This window comes from Centropristis striata, chromosome 6 (assembly GCF_030273125.1).
Source record: "Centropristis striata isolate RG_2023a ecotype Rhode Island chromosome 6, C.striata_1.0, whole genome shotgun sequence".
NCBI lineage: Eukaryota > Metazoa > Chordata > Actinopteri > Perciformes > Serranidae > Centropristis > Centropristis striata.
This window is the reverse complement of record NC_081522.1, coordinates 29,963,872-29,973,995: the sequence shown is the minus strand read 5'-3', so window position 1 is coordinate 29,973,995 and position 10,124 is coordinate 29,963,872.

Below are 10,124 nucleotides of genomic sequence, written 5' to 3'. Positions count from 1 at the left end.
CAGCTTTAGTTACTTTTCAGGTCGAGATTTAACAAAAAACATGATACATTTAAAGTGATTGTTTTTTTGTTTTTCGCGGCTTGTTTTTTTTAATTAAAACTCATAACAGTATATTAAGTAGATCAGTCCTATCTTTACAAAATAAAACACTGCTTACATAAATACATCAACATAAATAATCTAACAATATATTTAGAATATATTTAACAATCTGAGTGGGTTCACTCTGCATAAAGAGTACTTTACTTTTGATACTTCAAGTACATTTTGATGTTGATACTTTTGTATTTTTACTTCCGTAAGTTTTGAATGCAGGACTTTTACTTGTAGTGGAGTAATTTCACAGTGTTGTATTAGTACTTTTACTTAAGTAAGGGATCTGAATACTTTTTCCACCACTGGTTTTAACCATATCTAATATATTTTATTAACCATTTCAGATGTTTTATTTGCCTTGACCTCCATCATAACCAAGATTTTCCCCTAATCTCAACCACCACCAAGTGGTCACCATGTGCAGGCATTATCATTTTTTTTTTAAATGGAACTGAAAGTTACAAGATGTTGGCATTGAAATGAATCCAGGGTTTTGCATAATCATTCAGTTTGGCAGTAGGGTTAATATTCTGTTATGATCAAACAGAAAGGATGAAATTAAAGGACCAGTATCATATGATTTGCCAGTGAGTTGATAGGGTGTGATCTCTGTGAGGCCAGGCCCGATGGTGGACCCTTTGTAGACTGTCTTGTTTGGTGACGTTTAGTGTATTAACCACCGACAACCTGACACGTTCAGCCGCTCAGGACACTTTTCTAAAGCACTCTAAGCATACTGTGCTAGTACATGCAAACTTCCTGGAGGACAAGATAAGTGTGCGAAACACCTCAAACTCTCAAATATTCTTAACAGACTCATCACGCTGCTAAATGTGTCCTGTATGATCACAGCTTTAAGCTTTAATTGAGAGTCTCAGTTGTACACATCACTACTCCTGATGGCATTGGGGTGAGGAGAAATGGTTCTTTTTGGCTCATGACATCACATTTATACGACTTTTTTCATGGTTCATTCTCTATTTTTTTCCATGCTATTTACTCAATGTGACAATGTGCTCATGTACTCTTTCATCCCCCTTTCTCTGTGTTTTCCTGCATCATGTTTCTCATACCTAGTATTTAAACTGAATATGTTAAAGCCATCATTACTCAATAAGTCAGTGTCTTTCTCTTCTGCTCTCTCACCCTTTCTCTCTCTCTCTGGGTAAAGTGTTGTATATCTGTCTCCATACTATCATTTATAACTCTATGTATTAGAATAATTTGACAACTTGTATAATGTCTTTTTAAAAAGCTGAGATGTGGTGGACTTTTAAGGTGGCTCTGACTCATTAAAAGTTGCTTCATCTTTAAATCATCTCTTGTACAGTCTTTCTTTGTCTTTTTCCTTTAAGCACAACCCCTAGAAGAAAAGATAGTTTGAGAATGTCTTCATACCTGAATACAGATTGACCATTTCCACCTTAAACTAGATCTATTTTTATCCATTACTTTGATACTTATGCACTATTTGGTGTATTTTATAAGCTTATTTGTCTCTTTAATCTTCATCATCATCATAATCCGTAGCCAAGTGGCCGTTTTTCACCAGTTCTTTCTATTTTGATCGATTTTCTGCAGTTGTTGCATTATATGTTGTCATATTGGTCCAACTTGTAATATTCGAGAGCCAGTTTCTTGATTCCATCCTGCGATGCAATGGAAAATTCGTTCATTGTTAACCCGGGCCACGACCGATCCGGTATGTGTTTGTCTGGTGTAATCATCATAAGTGTTTCAATAGACAAGATAATCTGGTGGTGTCCATCTCCTCTCCAGATGTGGATGGCCGTTGACTCTTGATGAGCTCATCCGCCCTTTTGCAGGTTTGATATTTTCGTCCTGATGGGTCTCCACCCACCCTCCTCATCAAGTTAAACCTGATGGGCTTGGCGGTTTAGTCGCAGACAGCTCGACATGCTATGCAAGGCAAGGACGTTTTGTTCCTTGAGGTGTTAATCCACCCACATACCCTAAATGTTGTTTACAAGTAATTAACGGATGATCACTGATGCTTTTTTGTTGTTGTTGTTAGTCACAAGCTGTATGTGTCAGACATGTCAACTCATGATCAGAACACCATAATCATTATCATACTGCTGGCCTGCCAAGAAGACCTCCGAACTAAACGACAGAACCGTTTGTCAATAACACCCATAATGATTTATATGAACGTTTGTCAAAAGTCGCTCCTTTCTTTGAATTTAGGCAACAAAACCACTGACCTAGGTTAAGGGCAAATAACTTCCTGGTAAGGTGTTATAAAAGACAGTTTTAACAGTTAATAAATGTACGTAAATGCCAGAAGTGAAGTAGTTACCAGGATGACGTAAGCCACAGAAGTTATGTTAAAAGTTGTTTACTTTTGTTTTCACATGGGACACAAATCCCATTCTGCTGGGTGAAAGTCCACTGTTGGTTTGACCCTAATGCCATCCAACATTTAAACTCTGCATCGCCTTCAATCACAAGATAAGTGTTCATGTACCTCCTAAAATGTAAAATGTGAGTAAAAAAGATTTGTCCTTAATTTTAAATCACTTCATGGAGATACCTTTAAAACCTTTAAAGTAGGAAAGGAAATGTCAAGTTACGTCCATGAGGGTGTGTTAATTACGTGGCCAGCTATAACCTCAAAAGGGGCATAAAAACAGCAAAGACGGCAAGGAGAGGATCAAGGGTCACATTACTTCAAGGGATCCAGCACTTGTGTTGAAGAGCATCCAGAACATAAGCAACTTCATGAAACAGTGCATCTTTGTCTGAGGGACTGATTTGAGAAAGGACCGGACAATGTCGATCCACCACAGTCTTACACTACTGACCACTCTTTTACCCTGCAGACACGAGGTCAAATGAGTCCTGAAAGCTGTGAATGTCAAGAAGGCAGCAGGCCAGGATGGGAATCGCAAGCAGGGTTCTCAAGGAGGTATTTACCTGACATCTTTAATTTCTCTCTGGTACATGCTATTGTTCCGGACTGTCTGAAAACTGCCACTATCATCCCAGTGTCCAAGCAGACCAACATCAGCTACAGACAACAGACCAGTCCCACTGACCCATAGTTTCAAAGTGCTTTGAGAGACTAGTTCTGGGGCACATCAAACCCACCCTCTCCCCTGCCTTAGACAAGCACCAACATGCATACAAGGCATACAGAGCACAGCCCTCACTACTGCAGGATGAAGCTTGTGGATAACAGCTCGGCTTTCAACAGCAGGCTGGTCAGGAAACTACAGGACCTTGATCTCAGTAAGCAACTGTGTCTGTGGATTAAGGACCTTCCTAGCAACTGCCCTCAGACAGTATGACTCAGCCCCTACAGCCTGACTCTCAGTACAGGAGCACCCCAAGGTTTTGTGTTTACCCAACATGCTTGGGTATGTGATGTATGTTTGAGCAGGGTGAATGGAAACATGTTTTATGTGAAAATGCAATGACAATAAAGGGAAATCTGAATCTGAAATCTGTAGTCTGTCAAACATTAGAAACCCATAGACTGGATCACATCACTGTCTCTGTATATGCGTTGAATTAGTGTATCTTCCTTTGCAGACTCCCTAGTAAACATGTTGTTGCTTAAACTCCAGTGGTATATTCCAGAAACCAAGTTTAACAAACGCTGAACACTCAGTTGAACAACCCTGACATGGTTTTTGATTCAAGAAGAGCTGATCAGAGTTAGTTTGATCAGTCCTGAGTAGGTGGAACCATGGCAACAGAGCCTCCATTAATTAATCTGAGATATTAAAAGATATTAATGCATTCAAGTGTTGGACCAATGATGCCATCTTCCATTGTAGATGGCTGGCAGTTTTCTACCCATGAGCCCAACATGGTGATTAAAAAGCCCCTACAGTGTGTCCACATCAACACCTGTGCACAGGTTTGCAGTGCCATTCATTGTGTGCTTAAAAAGTAACAATTCTGATTAATCAGTGGTGCACAAATTGATTTTGCAAGTGCATCTGAAGGTTGGAGTGGGACTTTTTCCCTAAATAAAGTTTGAATGAATCCAAAGTATTGTTTGAACTAATTTTAACTTTTACAACAAAAGAACGTCTGACAAAAGAACATCACAATTAATAAGATGACAGACAACCTTTAATTCGTATGATGGATGTAGGCTATATGATTTGATTCAATTGGAGACACTGCCTGACCCATATGCATGTTTATGCAGATGGGGCACATTTATCTGAAAATAAAGCTGAAATGCTAACAAAATGTCTGTTTTTAGTTAAAATTATTAGATTTAAACATATTCTTTTTTTTTTTTTATAACACTGTTTACCAGAGAGGACAAGTTGGCTGTTAGCATGCTAATGTAAGCTATATGTTAGCAAGCTGATGTTAGCAGCAAGCTAATGTAAGCTATATGTTAGCAAGCTGATGTTAGCAGCAAGCTAATGTAAGCTATATGTTCGCGAACAGATGTTAGCAAGATGATGTAAGCTATATGTTAGCAAGCTGATGTTAGCTATATGTTAGCAAGCTGATGTAAGCTATATGTTAGCGAACAGATGTTAGCAAGATGATGTTAGCTATATGTTAGCAAGCTAATGTAAGCTATATGTTAGCAAGCTGATGTTAGCTATATGTTAGCAAGCTGATGTTAGCTACATGTTTGCAAGCTGATGTTAGCTTATATCCCCTTTTGTCCTCTTAAAAGTTCAGTTTTTCAGTTTGGCAGTTTATGAAAATTTAGTTCTGGGTTCTTTAACTTGTTGGTAGTACATTTTACCTAGGGTTGCCAACTCGAATCGTCCCGTAATTAGAAACAAAAGCACCTGTCCCGTATTGAGGTTAAAAGGGACGCACTTTGTCCCGTATTATTGTAACAGTCAAAAAAATGCCAGTCAGTAAATGCCAATGGAAAATGAATAACAGGGCGTTTTATATGTAAACTTACGGTAAACTTGTTCCCAGGCCCCGTCCTGCTCTGTGACCAATGAGTTGACAGAATATTCACACACGAGTATGACGATACAGAATACGCTCATCCCATTGGTCAAGGAGAAGATAGCAGAAGACAACAAAGCAGCATGCGTAGGTTACAACTGACACAGACGCCGACACTGCTTTACGGGGCAATACACCTTCGAGCAGCAATGCCACTAGTACTCCTCAGAGAAAAAAACAGAAAAGGATGCAAAATACTGAGGAATGGGAAAAAGGAAAAACCTGGGTGGGGAAAAGTGTGTAATAACATCTATAAAGCACGGTGTGTCGGCGCTTTTTTTCCGTAGCCCATGGTGGACTGACTGATCTGAAACAACATGCTTTCAGTACTGCGGTCACGCCATCTGCACTTTAAATTTTATTGTGCAATTACATTGCACTTTACGGTAGCCCGTTTGTCAGCTGCATAACTCCAAAATAGAGAACTGGACATTCTCCACTAAAATAAGTACATCAAATTGTTATCAGCAAACTCCAGTGCATCCAGGTCCCCATGTGTTCATGACATGAATTTCATGCCTTTTTGGATGGAATGCCATAATCTTCCAAAATGGCCATTCAATTGCATACATGCTGCATTTTAAAAGCCAACAAAAGGAGTAAATCAAATTCTTATCAGCAAACTCCACTACATCTTTGAAGAACAGGGCCTATGAAAGTGAATTGCTGGATAATAATTTATTTTCCATGTATTCATGTCACACAAAAATATGCATCTAATTCAATTCAGTTTCGAGTCAAATTGTTAAAAAATCATTTGACTTACAAGAAAGGGGCTAAAAAATGTCACTACGCCAGGATGGGTGAAGGCAATCAGGTTGGCCGGCCCTGCCAATGAGGTGTCCCTTATTTATTTTTCGGGGAGTTGGCAACCCTAATTTTACCACACAGCAGCTTGTGACAATGCATGTTTCTTGCTATTACAATACAAAGTCAATGGAGATCAATGCATGTTTCTGTTTCTTTCAGTCTTCTGTTTATTTTGTCTCTTCTTCTCTCCTCTTGACTTCCCTCTCTCTCTCTCTCTCTCTCTCTCTCTCTCTCTCTCTCTCTCTCTCTCTCTCTCTCTCTCTCTCTCTCTCTTTCTCTCTCTCTGTCTTTCTCTCTCCCTTCCTACCGACAGAAAGGGCTGTAGTTGTTTGGACAAGTGCATGGGAAGATTCAGCCTCAGAAAATGAGATTTGTAGGGCGATGCCAGCTTTTTCTGTATGTGTGTGAGTGTGTGTCCATGCTGTTGGCTAGACAACAGAGAGAGGAGAGGTGACCTCTGGGAAATGAGCCTCTGTCAGGGCAGGTTGGCCAATTTGCTCAGGAAAGAACTTTGTGTGTGTGTGTGTGTGTGTGTGTGTGTGTGTGTGTTTGTGCACCCGTGCTTGTCTGTGTATGAGAGGGAAAAAGCAATGAACAGAAAACGAAAGCAGTGAAAACAGAATAGGGAAGAGGAAATAAAGGAGGAGAAAAGGGATGAGGGTGTTGTCAGTGTGACCCAGGCTTAGCAGAAAAAATAGGAGAGGAGCTGTCAGCATTCTGAGTGCCACATGGGGGTACCCGTGATGGAAAGAAAAGTGTTGAATTTGGAGGAGGAGGAGGAGGAGGAGGGGACAGAGCATCTATTATTCTTCAACAACCCATCTGACACATCTGTGGTGGATGTGTGGCAATTGAAGGTGTGCAAATTGAATCAGTGCTTCATCAACTTTATGATGACTGTACCTACAAGTAAATGGTGTAATTTTTAAGCTGACAAGTGACCTCTTGTGGTCGTGTGAATTCTTGTCTGGAGCATGACCTCGACTGTTAATTAATGTAGTATGTAGTGCTGTTGGAACACACTGTATAGAATCCTTACATGTTGTTAAATGGAGTGCACTTATATAGCGCTTTTATCCAAAGCTGTTCAAACTCTCCAAAGGATACAATAATTATGAATGGTGGGGCATGTGACATTTAGGTACAGTTATGAGGAAAAGTGCGAGAGCGGACATATACATTCACCGGCCACTTTATTAGGTACACCTGTTCAACTGCTTGTTAATGCAATTCTCTGATCAGCCAATCATATGGCAGCAACTCAATGCATTAAGGCATGTAGACATGGTGAAAATGAGCTGCTGAAGTTCAAAGCGAGCATCGGAATGGGGAAGAAAGGTGATTTAAGGGACTTTGACCGTGGCATGGTTGTTGGTCTGAGTATTTCACAAACTGCTGATCTAACAACCATCTCTAGGGTTTAGAGAGAATGGTCCGAAAAAAAGAAAAATATCCAGTGAGCCAAATTGCCTTGTTGATGCCAAAGGTCAGAGGAGAATGGACAGACTGGTTGGAGAAGATAGAAAGACAACAGCAACTGAAATAATCACTTGTTACAACCAAGGTATGAAGAAGACCATCGCTGAACGCACATCGTCTCTTTATTAGGTACAGCTTGCTAGCTAATAAAGTGGCCGATGAGTGTATCGTGTAAACTGTAAGAACATATAAATCAATAACATCTTTAATCATTTTAATTTGTCTTAAAATATTACAGTAAAATGTTGAATAAAGGAGAAGTTGCATAAATATTAATTTATGATCATTTGTTTTCATTGTGATCAATACAGTTATTTGATCGATCCGTTGTGGAACACTCAAAAAGCACCTGTTTGGAACATTCCACAGGTGAACAGGTTAATTGGTAATAGCTGATATTATCATGATTGGGAATGAAAGGGGCATCCTCAAAAGGCAAGGTTGTTCACAAGCAAAGATGGAGCTAGGTTCACCACTTTGTGAAACGTTGGTTGGTATGACTGCAGCCATTTTTGTGTGTGCCCTGTGTCTATGTTTTCTCACTTCCATATGCAAATAGGGGTGTGCCATAGCCGTGGGAGGATTGGTGGAAAGGTTCCACAACCTGGCCAGGATTGGCTGCAGCCGGGAACCCACCTGGTATAAAAACAGCCATGATGGTGGCCGTCGCGGGCTGCAGGCATTTCCTCCTCGTCCTCCTCTCTCAACCAGCCAAACTTCTGCTTAGTACAACTTGGTTAACATTCCCTTATGTTCAAACAAATCTTTGTTTGTGGCTACTTGGGATGTGGGGAAGGTAGGGCCTTCTCATGTTATGTCCTAGGCACCCCTTAGACTGTGTCATAACAGGCTGACATTTTTTGTCACAGTTCATCGCTGCATCTACAAATATAAGTTAAGATTCTACCATGCAAAGAGAGAGCCAGATATCAACAACATCCAATAACGCCAGCAACTCCAGCTCAGATGGACTGACCAATAAAACCAAACCATCAGCTTCCTTTGCTTTTGAGTCTCTGAAAGGGTTAATGATGACCACTGCTGATTCTGATATTTCTGTTGTCCTACAAATTAGTTTTGTATCGTTGATGGGGTTACACGCTTTGGTATGGAGGTTAAGCTTCGGAACTGAGGAGGTCTGAGATATTTGTCTTGTCCAGTGACGTTATGTACAGTCATGGAAAAAATGATTAGACACCCTTGTTTTCTTCAATTTCTTGTTCATTTTAATGCCTGGAACAACTAAAGGTACATTTGTTTGGACAAATATAATGAGAAGAAAAAAAAATTCTTTAAGAGTTTAATTTAAGAGCTGATATCTAGCTATTTTCAATGTTTTTCTTGATAATGTTTTTTGTTTTTATCAAGAAAACCATGGAAAATGACAATATTTGTTAATGTGTGTTTATTGGAAACACACATCTATATAGGACTCTATAGCTACATCCCAATTTCTCCTTTGCATACGAGGTGAATATCACAAAATAAAGCAGGAAAATCATCCCCCAGATATAAACAGTGGAACAAAGACATAAAACAATTCTTAATATAGACGACTTTAATACCTACCTTTCACGCACATGCACAACTTGTGCAAGGATGCATTTGCATTTGCTTACATGCACAATCGGTGCTCACTCACACACATCTTCAAATACAAGCGCATAGAGACGTGCACTCAAATGGTCACACAGTGAAATGGAACCACCTTATCTGTATTCAGATCTCTACCACTATCTGCCCAGTCAGTAATTAAGAAGAAAGACGGACCAGAGGGAGAGGTTTTATCATGATATCACTCCTCCCCAGGGGTTGCAGCTGTGACGCTGCACCATTGTGAGTGCTCGTCAAACTGTAACAGAGAAATATAGCTGCAAGTATTGTATTGTGGCAGTTCAAAAAAGGAAGGAAGACAGATGAGAAATAATAAAGGAAGGAGATGACGGTGGTGGGGTGACACAAGTGACAGCAACACAGAAACATGTAATTGTAAAAAATTTATTTAAAATCATTATTCAATATCAAGATTTGTTTAAATTTACATGCATTAATGTCTGTATATTTGTATTCCTGTTTATTCTGAATTTACAATTTTAGCTTATATATAAGTTATATGTTTTCATCTTTTAAAATTATATATGATAATACAGTGTGATGCAGGACGGCAGGCACTGTGCTGACCAATCCTGGGCACTGTGCTGACCAGTTGCAGGGGCGTGTCTTGTTCTGAAATGCATTGGCATCCATAATAACGCATCACTCAGCGATTTTTTTTTGTTTTCATTGGTTCGTTGTTCTTCACTACTTCTCTGTGTCCTGCTTTTGGATCCAGTTCTCTACCAAAACAGGCATGTTTTCAGCCATGCTGAATTGGTTAAAAAAAAAAAAAAAAGCACACACACAGGTACATTCATTCATTCAATCATTGTACTTAACTGCTTATCCGCACTTGAGTTGTGGGTGGCTGGAGTCGAACCCAGCTGACATTGGGCGAGAGGCAGAGTACGCCCTGGACAGGTCGCCAGACTATCACAGGGCTGACCCAGAGACAGACAATCATGCTTTCATACACTCCTACAGGCAATTAGAGTCACCAATTAAACCTAAGTGCATGTTTTTGGACTGTGGGAGGAAGCCGAATTAACCCGGAGAGAACCCTAGCTAACACAGGTACATTCTTTGCCAAAACGTAGTGTTGGCTTAAGAATAGAATAAAATGCCAGAATGTTTAACAAGATGCATGAACAGTAACAATAGTTCTTAATAGCTGGCATACT